General features: G+C 38.7%; 1 long non-coding RNA gene across 1 annotated transcript in view; it reads left to right on the top strand.

The window, feature by feature from the left end:
• The window catches only part of LOC128874190 (uncharacterized), a 102,128-nt gene that overhangs the window by 65,906 nt on the left and 17,764 nt on the right, over positions 1 to 18,458 (top strand). Inside the window, exon 3 of the long non-coding RNA XR_008456596.1 lies at positions 9,641 to 9,682. This is a non-coding gene — a long non-coding RNA (uncharacterized LOC128874190). The remainder of the gene's footprint in view (positions 1 to 9,640; positions 9,683 to 18,458) is intronic.

The following is an 18,458-nucleotide window of genomic DNA, read 5'->3' as shown; positions in this document are numbered from 1 at the left end:
GTACACGCGGACCGCTCTCGCGCCTGAATTTTACTCTCGTGGTTATTTTCCCATGGTCGTCCCTTTTAAACGCTTTGTGAAACACGAAACATTGTGTTGATCCAGAAAGCACTAACGAGACGACTTTTCAATTAAACCTCTCTCTCCACATTATCATTCCCGCGATGTAATATTGTTTCGTTTTTCCACGGGGCATATTTGTCGCCTAATGAGACAAAACGAAACAAGAGATTCCCCTTTTTTTTTTCTCCCCATACTTTCCAACGGCTACAAAGCCCGTTTCGGGGCGAAAAAAAAATTGAAATAATCGCACGCGCGGTTGGTTTGTTATACAAAAGTTCTTTCGTATAATTTTCATTAGTTCCCTTTCGTCTGGTACACTTTGTCCCGCCGGCGCCTTGGTAGTATTTCCGAATGAGAAGCGAAAATTAACGAACAATTTCGTTCCGTTCGAAATAATTATTTTTGTACAATTATTGCCGTATCTAGAGTTGGCGAGCGGGTTCGAATGGAAGGTATTAAAAGACCTTGCGGAAATCTAAATGAACCCCGGAGTATGTAGCTTTTACCTTTGAGCATAAAATATTCCTTAATTGTGCTTTTACGCTGGTCGAGTTCTTTTCTTTCCCTTGTCTAGCTTGAGAGAGTAGTCTGAGTTGGATGGTTGAAAATTTAATATATGTACAGAAAAGTGTAATATCGGAACGTGGTTTTGGTAATGACACTGTGCTTTCATTTCTGGAAGGGGAGATGGAATACTTATTATGATCTGCGAATATATTACGAAGTGACGGCCATTTTCAAAATGTATCTAAGCTTGTTCGTTTCTTCTTGTATTTCTTAAGGTAAAAAGTTAGTTGCAGCAATTTTTATACCTTATTTATATTTTAAAATATAGTATATGTAGCATATAATTAATATTGTGTTGTCCAGAAATTTCGAGCCAATTTTTAAGAAAAACTCAAAGGCACATTTAACTTTTGCCGTGTATTTATTGAATTACATAGGTACCATCTTGTTCCATAACCTTTTCACCTTTTAAAGGACGCAACATGTTACTTGTATTCAACCATTTCCATATATTCAAATCTGTACTACCTACCAAGAATTCCCAGCGATCCAATATATTTATTAGTATATTTATTTACATGTATGTATTCTATAGACTTTTCAAATCAAATCAAACAACCAGAATTTTGCCAAGATAGAAGGCACCTTCCATCAGACGATGTCACCAAATGTTTGATTGTTTTATACACTTTCAAAAGCTAAAGGCAACATCCGATGAAATGATATATAAGTGGTTTGGGAAAGTCCTGCTTTTCATTGATAATATAAATAGCGAATAACGGAGTAAAATAGTGAAGTAAACATTTCTAAAAATTCTGGTCACCGAGACTATGTCCCATCCCAAGGCAATCTACCTAGCTCCCCAATGTACACAATTGTTAGACCTGCAGTACAACCAATCGCTTTTAAAAATGTCGTATTCGATTTGCCTTTGCCCATATCCGTACGATTCAACCATTGTTTGGAGTCAATCTCGTTCGACTCAATCAGTCACTTCCAACAGTTGAATTTTTTAGCCTATGAAGCGCTCATGCTACATAGGTGGTAAACATTATTTAGGCATTCTTTACATCTTATTACAGTATGACTTAATTATCTGCTAATAAACAAGATGGTTCACTGACCTATAAATGATACTATCTGTAGATTGTGCTTGGCTCTAATCATACTAAGACTAAGACTGCACTCCTACTTCTGGCGACTAACATTTGCATTTATTCTTTTTTTTTTTGTGGTTTTGGTGATGGAAATAGCTGAAAAATCTTCTGATGTTCAAGGACCACCTGTCCCGGGGCATGTGGGATTCCCACCCAATAAAAAACAACTAACTGCTTATCACATAACCACTAGCATCTGCATTAAGGATCACGTAGTACATAAAATAATGATTTCTGACATGGAGATTCATTGATTGACAGTTGAATATCTCATACATCATAAATATTATTTAGGAACATTCTTTGTTGTGATTAATATTCACATCGATAAATGGCCTATAGATCTTACTGATTGTTAGCCCTAGGTGTTACTAGAGCTACTCTCCTAGTTCTAACGAATACGATCTCCATTCGTTCAAGAACAATACATTCTCGATCTCTAACGTCGCCCTAACATCTAATGTATCTATATTTTCTTGTTCTTGCTTAATACCGTCTGCTTGAGAATTCATCGGGGCTCGAAGTGAATCAATCTGTTTGCCCGTGACGCGGGATTAAACCGAAAACAGCGAATCTCGATTCACTCGAAGCTTGATAACTTCCATCCCGTCTCCCGTTACAATTCCAGCGCCGGCAACTCGCGGGGAAAGCATTTCGCTTTTCTCCCTCCTTCCTCTTTTCGATTCTCCGTGCAGTCGCGATGCGTTCATCTTAAATTACGCCGCGGCAGTCTTTCTTCCTTCCGCCTTCCGGGCTCACCATCCCTTTCAGCCTGGTTTTCTCTTTCTCCGCATTGCTCTCCACTCTCATCGGATTAAGCATCGAGTAACCGATTGTAAACACGTGGTGGGGGCCGCGAAGACACGGAAAAGGGGAATAGAAGTTTGCAGAGGTTGTAAGAGGAGACGCTGGTAAATATCTGCCCTACCTTCTTGTCGTCTTCCGCCAGGCGTGTTCGTTTCGGGTCCCGTTTTACTTGCACGACCTCGGGAATCGATAGTTGCTCTCCTGGTTGAATGCGACCCTCGCAAACGAGACGTCTCGTCATTGTTTACCGTCGATTTGAATTAGTTGATGAGCATTTTTAACCTGTTGAGGGTTATTGACACGTACGTTTGCTTTTATATAAAAATTATCGTTATCTACCATCGCGATACCTTTTAGAATTTAATATACAATATTAATGTATGGTAGCGTATAGTCTATATACTCTATATATTGTTGTTATACTGTAAATAAAATTAATTATCAAACATTCATGTTGTCAGAAATCCAAGATTACGAAGGAAATGATTTAGGTTAGATGATTTGACACGAATCTTAGTGAAAATTATCGGGAAGACTGGGAAGTATTATTTAATTTTTTAGTATCATTTTAAATGTTTATCTTGTAGATACCGAAGCCCTGTCAATCTGTACAATGACCGAATCAGGGTCCTCCACGAAATATAGTTTCCTAGGTATATTCAATGTATTTAAAACACTACTGAGTCCTGTATTCAATATATTTATTAAACATTTTTCGACGCTAAAATAATTTCATGTGATCCCTGAAACAAAATGAACAAAAATAATAGAAATGGAGGTAAAAATATAGAAATGAATCAAGATATACATGAAAATAACAGAATCATTAATTAATCTATGAAATAATTCAATGACAATGAGACGACCACATATTTTATTATAATAATATGCTCTGTATTTCAGTAATAATAAACAGTTATAGAAACTAATCGTTGAAGTTGCTCGTTATACAAATACCTTCTACCCCCCAACTAAAAGTTAGCCAAACTACCATTCGTTTACAAGAAGATAGTATTCCAACTATAACATAGTTCGCATAACGACCATACCTTCCGTTACCGTTGACATACTTCTAAGTCGCTTTTCGCCACTGGTAGTCGCAAAGTCTGACGACGGAGACGAAAGAAATCTCGCGTAGTGTCACCAAGCGTTTCTCAGATGGTTGCCCTCCCCCACTCCTTCTAAGACGATTACGTCAAAAAAAAGAATTAAAGATGTCACGTTGAAAAGTGGAGCTTTACCGTACGAGGGTGAATCTTGAGGGAGTAGGCGGATGTTCGATAAAAGAACATATTGAAGAAGCATAAAGAAGTGCCAACGTTAAAGGAGGAAGGCTTTTCCTTCGGAGCAAAGAACAGGCACTAGAGGAATGCCGTGGTTTAAAAGACAGAATAGCTCGTTGCAGATATCTCTTCCATCGACTTTTTACACTCCACCTTCCAGTTCGTTCTCTTCCTGCGGTTCTTCCGTGGACCAACGCCCTCTTTGGTACCGGAGCTAGTTTGCCCTTTACATTACATTTATTTTACTTCATTTTTCGCAGAATAAATGTCTTCGGGGCTTTGCCAGTCGGTTAGGAAAATACTTTCATAATACTCGGCTCTTCTTCCCCCAGCCCTCCGCCATGCAGTTCTCCTATCCACTCCTCTCTCTATCTTTCAATTCTTTGTCCTTGTCTCGGGAGGAGCACGGTTCCTTTCTTCCCTGATGGCGAGGAACCGAGGAATAAAGTAATAAAGGGAACCGTGTAGGGCGATGGGTGAACCGAGATGACACCCTCTCCCCTCCCGAGACTGGAATCACCCACCACGACGGGCTTGTTGCGTCTACCAACGAGAACTAATATCGCAGATCTCTGTCACGATACAAAGGACATTTTTTGGATGGCATCGGCATTGCGATTTGTCTTTCAAAGCCGAGAAGAAAATATGAAATACAAGTTGGCTTTCTTATCGAAATGCGTTTGAGGGATCATATGAATTTTTGTTTAAAGGTACGAATTTTTGGGTACACGAAATTTTAACATAACCCAGCCATCTAATTATAAACGGTTTAGTATAAGTAAATTATTTTTAATAATTTTTCTACTTGGTTATTGGCAATGTTATAATTATTTTAGTGGACATCATAATTAACCAGCCAGAGGTTTGTGACGACTATACACGTCATTAGGAAATTACAATATTTTGTGTTATGGCTATTTGCTGTTTAAATGCAATTTTAGCGAAGACTGAAGTATGTTCGTAGATTTTAAGATGTTTTGAATATTTGAAGGTTTCGACAAAATTATAGAAACGAATAAATACGGGAATATATTTCATTATTATGTGATCACTGTATAGAGTATGAATATTTGGATGCCTGGACGAAATTATAAAAACAAATGGACCTTGTCTGAGTGGTATCGTCTGAGGAGTATGAGAATACGAAATTTGGCTTGCATTAGATTATAATACCGTCCGAAAACTATTCATTGGTCAGGTGGCATGATTTGGGGGGCATGAAAATCCTCGGTTTGTCGCCCCAATTCAGGAGCCACCGTTCCATTTCTCACTAGAAGGAGAGACGAAGGCACGGTCCATTGACTTCGCCAGTCTCGACCATCGTCTGCGGTAATTTGAGAGGAAGCTCTGAACACCGATGAGAGTCGTCGACTGATTGCGAGTTAGGATCGAGAGAGCTGCTTCTCTCCCATAGTTTAACGAGGTTACTAATAAAATCGGTGAAACAAATCAGGAATTCGGTTTCAGCTCGGGAACCATTATTCTTGAGTGGTTTACAATTTCCGCGCTGATTGCGAGATTATTTAAAGAATATCTCGATTCGTTTATCAAGAAGGAGAACGTAAATATAAATATAGGTAATTCTTGGGTTACGAACGTATACCATTGTGCAAGGCTATGATTGTGATTGTGTATCCTCATTCCTGAACTTTTAAAATATATAATTATCGTATAGGAAAGCAAACATTTTAATTTCTTGAAATAAAAATAAAACTTATGCTACACACAATTACAATTTCATTACTTATTCAGATTAAATAATATAATAATATAAATAACACTGCAGATCAGGTCTAATACTTCAGAAACAGTTCAGAAACTACTAATCTCCATTAGTAGTGATGCGCCCAAGACGAGACGAGACGAGACGAGAATCTTGCGATCTCGATCTTGATACACTTTACACTTTACAATTTCCATTTTACACTTTTGGACTTTACACTTCTCCACTTTACACTTTACACTACACTCTTTATATCTAAAGATCTTATTCTAAGTTCGCAGCCATTAGCTCGATATTACTCCCGACGAAGGATTGTTCGTCACGAATAATACCGATTACCAGGTCTCACCACGTGGAGGTTGCTACGACTGGAGACCCGGAGATAGAAGGAATCAAACTTCCTTCGATCTCCCTCTACATAGAGTATACATACGTAGATGCATACTCTACATAGAGTCGACGAGCTTAATACTAAGTACGAAACCATGGAAATCAAAGAAAACAAACTCCCTTTGATTTCCAAAGTCTATGTCTGACTCTGCCAAATAATTATTTGAACTAGATGAAAGCTAAATGGAAATCGCGACACGACGCGACCATGTAACGGACTTACTGAGTCAGTCCCGTTTCCTCTTGTTGGATCTGGACTCGAGAGGAAGACGACCGACGCCTCCGAACCAGTCCTCCACACCCTGCACCCCGTTGGGAGCCACTATAGGACCCGACTTGCACCCGTCTCACTGCGCTTTGGACTTACTGCACTGCGCCGGGAGCCTTGGACTACACTAAACGTGATGCAGGAAGTAGAGAACCGATCCGGAGGAGCCGATTGTCGTCCTCTCGAATACAGATCCACCAGGAGGACGGCAACCGACCTTTCTGTCCAGTTACACAGTTGGTCACTTCACTTATCACATCAAGTAATAGTGACCGAAGTGGAGAACGAAATTGCGAGTCCAATATGGATCTACGAACAATCAAAAGAATTGAGGAAATGATTAATAATTGTTTGGTAGAGGACAGACACTTGTACACGCATGCCTTAAAACTAACTTAGAACTAACCAAACCAAACTAAGGTACCCACAACCAATACCAAGCAAACTAAGGTACAAGGAAAAATAGGAGGGACACGAGACGCGGACGCGCGATCGCGAGATCCATATCGACCGACGGATCGTCGAAGAATGAGCTCTCACCCCTCGTATACCTGTGTCGAGGGTCGCGGCTCGCGCGTGCCTCTCGAAGTAGAGAAGGGGAAGGGCGAACAACAACCACATGACGGTCGATTCGACGACACGTTGGAACCATCGAGAAAATAATTCGTGAAACAAAATCATATTCCCCACCATTGTTTAAATAATAAGTATTGTTAATAGTTAATTTAACTATTGTCAGAAATTAATATTTAGTTGGTGCATTCAATATATATTAAAATATTGACTTTCTCACGAATAATGTCTCGAATGAATACTTATTCTGAACCCAAATTGTTATTAATGTTTAGTCAAACATGTACCACGAATGTTTAATTATGTATCCACTTAATTGCTGTTTCCTTGAACAATTCGAATCGTGAAAATTCTATTTTTCACAATTTCAATGTTTGCATACGAAAAGTTGAAGGATTCCTTTTGCAAATAGAAGAAGGATATCCAGTTCGTTTGGCTTCTCGCCAGATTCGTTCTCAGGCTGTGAAAAACCATGCTTAACGTTGAGAGTTCCGGATAAAACTTTTTAATATATTTATAATGAAACATGTGAATATTATATATGTAAAGAGGAATGTATTAAATCGAATATATATTTCCAGGAGTTCCAGGAACACAACTGTTCCTGAGGTTTCCATTTTTCTCTGGCCAGACGTTTCCGTGAATTACGCTAATTATAATCATGAATTAATATCAAAGTCGTGAATTTAATTAATTAAAGTATATTTCAGCTGTAATATTGATGTAATATAACCAGATTTAATGAGCTATCTATTATCTATTATTTGCCTAACACTTTTTAAAACGTACAGTATCAGTGACTATTTCAGAATTAATTGGAGTGGAAGTACGTGCTCCAAAAGATTGGGCTTATAGTATATGAAAATAACATTATTTGTCGAGTACATAAATATTTGTATTTACATTTTTTACTTCGTGAGTCACGTTTTTGTCATTAGAATGCATGTTTCAATAAATTCCTTTCACTATAGAAACAATGCCACAATTTAAACGATTCTACAATTACTATAGAACATTCAAATCACGTTTTGCAATAGTTTCTCATTAGTGCAAGAGTGTCGAAGTTTCGCTTGTTGCAATGGCCACCCAAACTGCTCGCGCTTTATTCGACTCGTGGTAGTTTGATATCGAAGGGGTGAAACGAAGGAAGGAACATTACCAGCGAACACGGAACGATATTCCTCCCAGAATAGATCGAGATTGCTATTTCCTTGGCCTCGTTTTACAGCAATTCGTCTATCATTGAAAATAGAACGCACACTTCCTCCAAATAAAACATCTTGCATGTGGTTAGCTCTCTAGCAGGCATAAATTACGTGATTCCAATGTAAAAGCAGTAGTTCACAAATGTATCTTTTTGGTGGAACATATTACAATGGTAAATAAACTATCTCTCAATTGTCTACTCGAAAAACACAATAAATTAGTAATTATGTTATGAAAGCATATCGATAAATTGTATATCCTTTAAATTATTCTTTGTTTATTTTCTGTCCAACCTAAATAGCCTATGAACACAACATATTGTGTATATATACAATTTTATATCCATCATTATTTCTTTATTAGATCTGCTTCATATCATCAGATTGTTACACTTTCTCTTTTTCTCTTTCTACACATTTTTTTTTTATCTTTGTGCATATAATTTTTATGTGTCAGACAATAACATGCTTAAATAGTAATTTTCTGAAGAATAACTTTACATTCCAGAAGTCTAAGAAAAATTGTAACATCAAAAGAGTTCAATCGATACAATCAAATCGACCTTCTTTTTACAACCTCATTATTTAATTATACCCCTATATTACTTCGGAACCGTTTCCAAGTACGTGAACTTATTTCGTAATTTAAATTCAAACTCTTTAGTATGAATTTTTGCTAGTAAAGCCTACTCTGCAATATTATAAGTTTATCTATTTGTAAAATAATTTGCCAGAGTGTCGAAACGTAAAAATATAATATTGCCTTTTACTTTTCAAAACACCTTGGACATGGCATAGACGGGTGGAAAATGCGAAAATAAAGTAACTTTCCATTCGTGGATAGCTTCCCTCCACCCACCCCCCGGTAAGTCTCGTTAATTAAGCCATGGAGAGGTTACAATGACATATCGGAGATATCCACCGTTTGAACTTTGATGAGAACGATGTCTGTATAGGGGTGGTTAATGCGGTGACACGCACTGGGACACCCCAGGAGGGAGTGGCCCAACCCGGCCATTCTGGTCATTGCTCAGTCGATAATTACTTACCCCCGGCTTAATGTGGGGAGCTCATCAAACTGCCTGTGAAATATCGTTTTCACGCGCACATATGCGCTTGGATCAACGACATAACATCGGGACACGTATTACGGATACCGCTCGCCCGCCCGCCCCCCGACCCACTCCACTCAAAATTTATCATGTTTGACCACAAATGGTGCGCGCCGTCGATGAAAGTTTACGATCCACCATATCCGAAGGATGAACGTTTCATGAAGATCTTATCTGTGAAATTTGCAAGTTAAACAGTTCACCGTGGATAAACTCGGGGAACGTGTTCGTTAGAATGACCAGTCGTGCTACGGCACTGGATAAATTTGATTTCGAATTGAAATAAGCAGAAATTGTTTGGAAAACAAACATGGGAAGAAAAGGGCTTTCCAAAGTGTTTTCCTTTTTTTAATTTTGTGATTTTAATCAAATCTAAATGGTAGGGGATATATTGGATTTGTTTGATTGCAAATGACGGTACATATAATTATAATTGAACGCAAAAATAGGCTGTGTTTTGTTATTAGAAAACCAAAATTTTCAAGTTCCTATTGGAAAACACGTTCGATTCAATTTATTTAATATGAATTAACAAGGTGTTCATTGTTTCAGATCCGAGAGCAAAATGGTTTTGCAACATCATCCTTCGTATGAGTACGTACACTTACAATTTTTATTGTTAGATCTATTGTTTATACGAAAAGCAAATCCTCGTATGTAATAAAATTTACGGAACTCAATTGATTATACAAATTTTAAACGTACACAATTTATTTTTTAATATATTATGATGATTTATAAGGCTTTGTAAGCCCCCCTTTTTTTAGAGTAAAAAATTATTACTTTCAATAATTATTACCGTGTATAATAAATGAAATTTCGAATATTTGATTTGCTGTCAAAATCGAGAGTGCTTGTTTAGCCAGAAAGGTAATCATAACATTTAAAAGAGTAAACTTTTTGTCAACTGAAATCTTTTTTATAACTTTTCAAAAATATCATCTTAAAATAGTAAATGTTTTAAAAATTTCTATCCAGAGATTTACATTTAAAACATTCCTGAAACATTATTATTTTATTATAACCAGGTGCCCTCGCCCCTAAGTGTCTGAACCGTGGGTCAGAACCGTGTCTAAATCTCAATCCGAAATAGTCCGGAGAAATTAAGAAGCAATTTGCACCGAGATTGAAACATAGAAACGCGGAGGGGGCGAACGATTCGAATAAAAGGCCAACGACCGTTACACGTTCACAATAAAAAATCAGCAAACCATCGGGTTAAAGGAAGAATAGAAAGGGACTCGCGGGAACAGCGGAGCGGAAGCCACGAAAAGATGAGAAAGGAAAAGAAATAAGTACCGGCAACAGAATTTTATTTACGGGGCACGATTCGTAGATAGGGTGGGCCTGGGGGATCCGTTTCCTTCTTTCCACGCGGAGAACGAGGGGCGGAGGGGACGAGGGTTTCAAGCTTTTTCAATTACAGACACAAAGTTACCTTGCAGATTGATATCGGCCGAACCAGTCTGGCTTTAAAACTAGCCCCGGAAATAATTAAGGATTCGCGAAATTAAAAGTCTGTCCTTAACAACGTCGGCATAATTGCACCGATTCTCTTATGCCTCCCACAGAGGCTAGCCAACTCACTCGAATATTTTTCTCCCGCCCACTCCTTTACCGCGGGCATTAAAACTCGATGAAAAGGATCCTCTGTCCACGAACCACTCTCGCGGCAGCTTATACCCTTAATTAATAACCCAATTGCATCCGGAACGATACATAGCCTATTGGTTGCTCTTCCTGCTTTCTTCGAGGAGGGCTTCCCAACTGCCAGACGATCGAGTCTCTCGGCGTCTACGGGGTTTCGCGTAAATTCAAAACCCTCTCCAGAGTTTTGCTGGCCTGTCGGGGTTTTAACGGTTCTGTTTTCAGTAATCGAGTAAACAGTAAACTGGACAATTTGTTGAATTTTCATTGAGGGCGCAAATAATTCTTTTAAAGTGGAGCATCATATGTTAAGAGGATTATACAATATCGTTGGTGATAGCTTGACGAAGCTGATTGAATTTTACTAAACTAAATAAAATTAGACAAAACTATACGCAACTACAATAAAAAAAAAAAAAAAAAAAAAAAAAGGACAGAATTAAGCAAACGTCGCTAAACTAATCCAAATCACGTGAAACTAAAGTATACTAAGCAAAACAGAATATGACTCACGCTATCTAACACACACACCAGCCATTTTTTAATGTATATCTATGTATCATGTATGTATGTTACTGTAGTAACATTTTTCAAAACAATTATCGTTCCAAGGCAATGCTTCCTTTGTCGAGATTTTCAGAGTTATTCAAGCGATGGAAAGCTTGACGAAAAAGAAGCTTACGTTCGTAATCTTCAAAAGCGACCCAATTTTGAGGAAATCACGAGAGCAAAGGAGAGATTATGGGGAACACAAAATGGATCAAGTTGATTGATAAGAACAACAAACGTGCTGCTCGAAATTAAGAATTTTTTTACAAAATCATAGCTTGAGCAGAAAGAATTCTTTCATAGAATGTACTTTCACATAGAGATGAAGATTAATTTCCGAAAGTCACCGTGAGGTCTTTTGTACTTAAGTGTAAACTTAAGTGTTCATTACAGACTAATTAGAGAATTAAGAATATTCGAATTTAAAAAAGTCTTGTTGAATTTATTTAGAAAAAAATAAATGAATTTTTTCGATAATCTTTGTACTGGCGCCATTTATGTATCTAAATAGAAAGTTGCGTATTAGTCGACATAGTGGATTAATAAATAAACGCTACGGAGCTGCGACTACTACAGTAGAAGCTTTTCTCTGCCGTAAAATGAGTTTCGATGTCTTCCTTATTGATCAGCCGCGATTTCTATTCAGGGATCTTTTATTCTCTCTGAGGAACGTAGAGGTCGTTCGCGTGATCGCTGGAAGTCGACAAAGTTTTATTGGTCGTAGTATCGCACGTGATGGGAATGAGAATCCTTGCACTTCGATCATGTTCCCGGATTTTTTACATTCACGCAAAATGTAACTATAGCACTTTTCTCTAAGCAATGAAGAATAATTGGACGCGTTAAAACGAGTAACAATGCAAAATTTACGATACCTACATCTGTAACTAACTATTAGAGAAATTGAAAGAAACCTCACAAGTAAATAATCATTTTCTGTACTAGAAGTGAATGTAAAATAATTCCAATTATTAAAATTCAAATACATAAGTGAACTCGATACTTTAATAACATTTATTGAATAACAACATAACTCACGACACGCAAACGATATCAACCAGTAGAATGCATCATATCAATATTTGCATGAACCTATGTCAAAATAATTTTATAAAAAAACGGAAATCTTTCTCGATTCAATATTTCGTCAAAATTTATTGTGACTTTCAGCCAGCCTGGAAATTCAATCAAAGTTTCCCTCAAACTGTGCGTGAATTTTCCCCACGACGAAAAAATGAAATATCGACGCTTGTTGTTTCCTTCTTCGCGTGACTCCCGTTGCATATTGCATTATCTACCGTGATGCATGGCAAGCGAGGGTGCGGCGTCACGTCGACTCAGTAAGGACATAATTTCAATTAGCAAACACGATTACCGGGCTATTACAAACGAGCCGTTTGGTCGTCCAGTGGTTTCGGCGAGGCCTGACTGGTCGAATAGACCAGTCTGCGTCTTCCTAGTGCGTACTGTTGGTTGCATTATGCACTTAGAGTTGCCACTTTCTTCGTGTACTCTGCGAACGGCCCCTGCAGCGGCGTACTTTGTCCTGGCATACCGTGAAAATTCAATATCATCGGTATCTGCGTTGACAAAAGCTTGTTGCTGGTCCTTTGCCTCAAACGATACTCATAAACAAACCCTGTTACAGGAAGGGTAACGGTGAATGGGAGGGGGGACGTTTCGTTCTCCTACGACTGGAAGCTGCCGATTTTAGTATTTTTCTACTAGGGGACGGACACACTTTTATCTATACTCGTTCGATACCACCCTGTGTATCGTTTTGTATTTTATCCGAAAAATTGAACACCGTGTAAAAGGAAATCGATAACCAACGGAGTGAAAATAAGAGCAAAACAATGTGAGACTGTTCCTTGAGCAGAATCTAGAGCTTTTTGGAGTCTGACATGGGAGAACTTTGGGCGACGACGTGTCACGGAATGTTTGTGTTTATTCTATTAAGGGGCACATCAGAAGAAGAATAAATTTGCAGTGACTGTATACCGTACAGGAATGAATAAGTAATAACAGTGATTATGTTTATGAAGTGGAGAAATATTTTAGGTACTTATGTATTGTACACATTTTTTTATGGTGGAATGGCAGCATATTTTACAAATTCTTAGATGTGAAATATTGCTGAAGTTGTGAAATAAATATAACATAATCCATATTCCAAGTGTATGTTTGTAATATATGTTGAAGTATATATAAATATATACACGTATAGACTTATTCGTATACATATTTATAATGAAAAATTCATTTGGTAATATCAAAACTATTATTCAATTTAGTCGAACTTCTTCAATAGACATAGAGGGTACGAATATTTATGGGATTGGCTGTATTTACATAAACATTTTAACATATTTACCAAATGTGTAGTCTGTAGATTATCCTTTTAAATAATTACCAAAATCGCGAAACGATAGGAACATTAATAAAAAATTATTCGCTATAATCTCATATCTATTTCAAAGTGTACCACATAGAATCACCTCTTGATCTGTGACAAATTTTGGAGTAAGGTCTCCTCTTTTGTAACAGAAGTTCGAAACGACGAGAAAATGCGAGAGATGTACTATAGCCGATGCTTATTTGAACTCCGAGGGTCATTCTCGTGCTTCCCGTAAGAATACAGCGGATATTGCGTAAGCAGCTTGATCTGTCGACCCCTTGAAATCGAAGAAGATTGTAACTCTAAGGGTAGCTGTTGCCTTCGAGACGTGCCTTACTCGCGACTCGCTTTATTACATCGCCTTCCTCTTATTCCAGGATTCGCTCGACGTAGCGACACTTCCCGTTTCTCACCTCCACCGATCGATGTCCTTTACTCTCTTTTCCTACGTCTTGCCATCTTCGATATCTTGTGTTTCAAATCGATAGACACCTTTATGCAGTTTCGCGACCCCGGCGTAACCTGGACCGTCATTCTCGTTTGGATCCAATGAAGGTTTATGGAATCACTGTTCCTCCATTTGAAATATCATCGAGTTGTTTCGTATTTTATTCTGGTATCAATGTTAATTGCAGGACTCAGGGACATTTTTGTATTTTTAGTTTAGACAATGCGTCTGAGGGTGAGATCAATTATAAACATTTATTTTCTTAGATAATGCAATTCTTATCACCATTGTTGTAAATCATACTAATACTTTAAATGGCACTGCTTATAAGTGAAGCACCGAAATGGTTCAACTAATTATCGTCACTTCAGCTAGCTCCATGTAGGCCTGATTAATTCATTATAGATATTCAGTATTACTCTATTTCTTCAACTATTTTATTAATTTTTTCATTAATATTTCTTTAACTGTGTGAGTGCTACATGTGCACCTACCGATATTTAGCGACTATGTTTAACAACTAGGATTATCATACTTGCTTAACACATTTCGCATAGAATCTTAAAGTCTTCACACAACCAGGTTTAAATTAAGTCAAAATGCAAAACAATTATAAGCTTACTTCTCACGACAAGAGCTCATGCATTTTATGCATACATAATTCACCATAACAAACACGTACATAAAATACGTGGTTCCTTTGATTAAACATTGATTCGACTGTTAGTATCTTGCTGTGAATAATTGCGTCTTTCTTTGACGTCTAACATTTCTTTTCCCTCCTCCTTATTTTTCACATTACGAGTCAAATTGGATCGATGCTTTTATGCAGTTTGCGTCGTTCAGTAAGTTGACGTTATTCGTAGCCTTTTCAGACCTCGCTTTCGTTTTACCTGCCCTGGGTTATTTCCTGCTTCGCGTGTCCAGTGACAAAGAACATAGGATGTCTTGTATCTACGTTTTATTTCTGAGGAATTTTTCCTTCGACAGCTACACAACGAAACAAACTGCGAGCAATACAGTTCGGTCGGGGATTCTTTCTCCCTGTGTGTTGTATTGCAAATCCGTGGCTCCTCCTTTCGCAACTGCATGGAAATAAGATTGTCGAGCATGTCGAAATTTTTTACTGTTGCTGATTTTGTTTCTAATATATTGTTGGCAATCGTCTAAATTTTTTTAATAATTGCATCACTAGGAGAGCAATACGAGGAATAAATGATATAGAATACCTAATGTTTGAGAATACATTAAAAATGTAAAATGAAATTATCAAATCATTTAATTCGGGGCTATGCTATCAGAGAAATGAATTTTGAAAATTTGATTGATACGAAAGCAATTATGTACGATTTAATTCACGAGCTTATTCATTTCTCATTATTTCTAGTTGGAAGTGATGGAGTCGTATTTTACGCGTGCGAATAAATTTTACATGTGTATATATTTATAATAACAAATTTATTTGAAATCATCCATCCTGTTATTTAACTCCGACCAATTCATCAACAGACTGATTGGAATCTCAAGTACCATTACAGTAAATTACGTACTTGATAAATTACATTACTTAACGCGACATGATTCCTGTTTGCTCATTCCGCAACGAAATGGCTCCGGGAGCAAACAGTCAAAAACATGTCGTTCCTATTGAAACAACCCTTTACAAACTGCCTTAGGCCGATCGCACACGGGCGCAACCGATCAGTTTTAAACCACTCTGAAACTACAGCAACATGTAGTTGCATGCGACCGTGGATCTAGGTAAAATAAAGACAGTGGAGTAGGTAAAACAAAGAGCGCAAACGGTTTGCAACACAAATTTCAAATCGGTTGCGCCATGTGCGATCGACCTTAGAAAACACTATTCCATTCGTTCCCGATCGCATTGGAAAATTTCGGAAAAGGAACAGCTCGTCCCTCTCCCACCGTACCGCCACGTTTTCCGGGGCGGCACGTGTCTAATCCGCGGGGTAAAATCCGCGCGACGCAAATCCTCTTGGCCTTATAATCGCGTTTCGACGGATCAAGTTAAGTCACCGCAAAAATTCCGCCTGAGCGTTGCTCGGCAGACAACCGCGTTTAAACATGGACGGATCGTCGGAGTCCGATGCCAACTTCCGCCTACCGATCGGGTGCGGGCAACCCAGCTGTCCGCTCGGGCATAATTAATAACAATACCCCGGCCGCGAGACGCGAGTGGCGGGCGCGAATACGCGTTTAATGAACACGAAATGGAATTTGTTGCGACTGGCAAGCATCCGCTGTGAATGCTGGTTAGAAATAGGTATAGATGCGTGGGCGATGGGGACGGGGAGAGCGTTTGCGGGGATTGCTGAGAGCGCGAACCGCGTTTTGGTGAAAGGAGAGACCTGTGGGGGTGGCTTTAGCCGCGGGGATGGCCCGGTGAAAAGCGAGGCGTCGCATATTAATCATGGTATTAACACTCGAACCGAGCAAAAGCCTAAACCGCCGTGTGCCCAACGGTGGTGAAAAGCGTCGCGCAACCGCCTCCTTGACATCCTCCGTGCCACGTATACTTGTATTTCCGTCGGCCCTGGAACGGATACAGGATCGAGTGAGGGGGAGGATTGTGCGTGGAGGCATACAGGCCGGGACTGTAAACTGAAACGGCGCGAAAATTAATTGCCAGAAACGCTTCACCCACTCTTGCCGACCTACCCTTCACTCTTAATTACTAACCATCCTTCGCTCACCTCCCGAAACCCCTATCGCTTTTCCCGCCGCGGCTGCTAACCGATCGTCGAGAAGAAAGGGGAAAAAATGTAACGCTACGGAGCGAAAGATAATATAAAACGGTACAACGATCAGATGTCACGGTCTGCTTAATTTCCGGCACATCGAGTGAGAAGCAGCGCCGCCAGCTATCGTCGACGTGCCGGCAAAATTACGAGCGAATTTTCGACTCCCTGATAAATAGCGCCAATTGGTTCGCGCTGAGAATTTTCGTACACCGCGAATCATCGAATGTTTTCTATTCGATGAAGATTGGAGGGAATTTTAAGGGTAGTATTTGATTTACCGGAAGAATTCTTAACGCGCTACCGCTGACGTAAATTCGCGTCATTTCAAATTCTATTTCTGGTTATGAAAAGATTATGAAAATCTTTTTATTCGAAACACCACATATTTACAACATTGATATTACAAAGGATATTTCGTAATTTTTATTGTGTATTATGTACAGTCATAACTTTTTTATGTTTATAATAACTTTCCTGAATAATAAAGATTAACAACATTAAACGACAAAATTTATTTTCTCATTGAATAATAAATAATTTATTTCAGAGGTCACTTTGACCGCATTTCTCAACTTTTTTTTTTTATGGTGTTAATCGATTTGTGCAATGAGCGGCTCATTTCTTACACTCCCCCCAAACAGTTCCAATTAAATTACCAAAAATTGACGACTTCGCTCCATCCTGCTGTACAAGCTTACAACGGATAGCGCCGCTGTGGAAGAGGAATTCCAGCGATCCGGTGTGCCTTCATAGTTACTTAATAACAATTATTAACGGAAGGTAATCCTTAGATCGGGCGTCGCGGTATAAAGAAAGTCGAGGCACACAGCGCCGGGAGTTAGTTAGGCGTTACGAGGATTTACGAGAGGTCCTATTTCACGCGCCTAACCAGCTGCGGGGACTGGGCTGGTGGGGTCAGCAGCTACCAGGGCGAAGCAGGAGTTGCGCTGGGGTTGCAGGGGTCCCGTGGTAGGGGCACGCGTATACCAGGGGCAATAGTTTTCAGGTACCAGTAGTCATTTGTAACGCGAAGCTGGCGAGGTTGGCTTTATTGCTACCATAAAGATCTCGGCTTCCTCGGTCGACCGCGGTCTCTTCGTTGCATCGTCCTATCCGTGAGCTGTCGTAGTTAGCGGAGTGTAGGGTGTTGTTGCGTCGACGCAATTTATGCAAATTAGCACCACGATGATACAATTTCTTCTCTCTTCTTTCCTATTGCTCCCACGGACTCGCTGATATTCAATTGTGTTTTTATTATCTTCGTTTCTGTAGCTTCGATTGACAGCACGCGTTGTTTCCTTATTTAGATAAAAATTGGAATTGCTGGCTTTTGGCTGGGACTTGTTTTAAAATATGACACGTTGTATAAATGGTTGTCGAAGTTTATTCGTTGATGACGAATAGTAATCGCTGGAAACGTAATGAATGTCAACGTATACATTATGTATATGTATATTGTATTTTATATACATTCAATTTCAAAATCATTCAGATATTTGTCCTGTTAATGAAATTTATATTTTATTCTATTTATTATTACTTTTATACAGTGTAAAATATATGTAT

This window comes from Hylaeus volcanicus, chromosome 3 (genome assembly GCF_026283585.1).
Source record: "Hylaeus volcanicus isolate JK05 chromosome 3, UHH_iyHylVolc1.0_haploid, whole genome shotgun sequence".
Taxonomy (NCBI): domain Eukaryota; kingdom Metazoa; phylum Arthropoda; class Insecta; order Hymenoptera; family Colletidae; genus Hylaeus; species Hylaeus volcanicus.
The sequence above is the reverse complement of the archived record's forward strand: the minus strand, read 5'-3'. Positions and strand labels throughout refer to the sequence as shown.